The sequence below is a fragment of the Penaeus monodon genome, chromosome 22 (genome assembly GCF_015228065.2).
Source record: "Penaeus monodon isolate SGIC_2016 chromosome 22, NSTDA_Pmon_1, whole genome shotgun sequence".
Lineage (NCBI taxonomy): Eukaryota > Metazoa > Arthropoda > Malacostraca > Decapoda > Penaeidae > Penaeus > Penaeus monodon.
Window position 1 is genome coordinate 28,180,724 of NC_051407.1, and position 502 is coordinate 28,181,225.

General features: G+C 28.9%; 1 protein-coding gene across 3 annotated transcripts in view; it reads right to left on the bottom strand.

The window, feature by feature from the left end:
• LOC119587079 (UMP-CMP kinase-like) overlaps nt 1-502 on the bottom strand; it is a 7,554-nt gene that overhangs the window by 1,658 nt on the left and 5,394 nt on the right. The gene's annotated exons all lie outside the window — the stretch shown is intronic.

Consider the following 502-nt stretch of genomic DNA (forward strand, 5'->3'; position numbering starts at 1 on the left):
CAAGTTGCAATCTATGAGCAAAAATTGATAAAGCAAATCCACATTAGACATTGCATATAGCTGGCATCAATGAGTTTATGGAATCTAAAACTTGATATTTAGTTATTTTGTATATTTCTCTTCAAATCCCCAATAAAAATTTTACAAAATCTAAATAAAACCTTTTTTCATTACTACAGAATTTAAAAACTATTTTTGGCAATGCTCATCATCTTAGCAAAAGAGGACATTCCCAAAGCTAGAATTTTACTCTTAACATCCACATAGGCTACTTATTATCATGTTTACATTCTCAAATCTTTTCAGCTATTTATCTAGCACTCAGTACTGTTGTCCTAATGTAATGAGAAACTGACAAGGTTGTTGTTTTAACATAATTCAACTACTATATATAATCAAGATTTAGAATAAAAGTCAAGATAACCATTTCAAAATCCTGGATTTCATCTTTACCTGAAGATTTTGAAATTGCTGCCTCATTTTCCTATAAATGTAGTTTGTG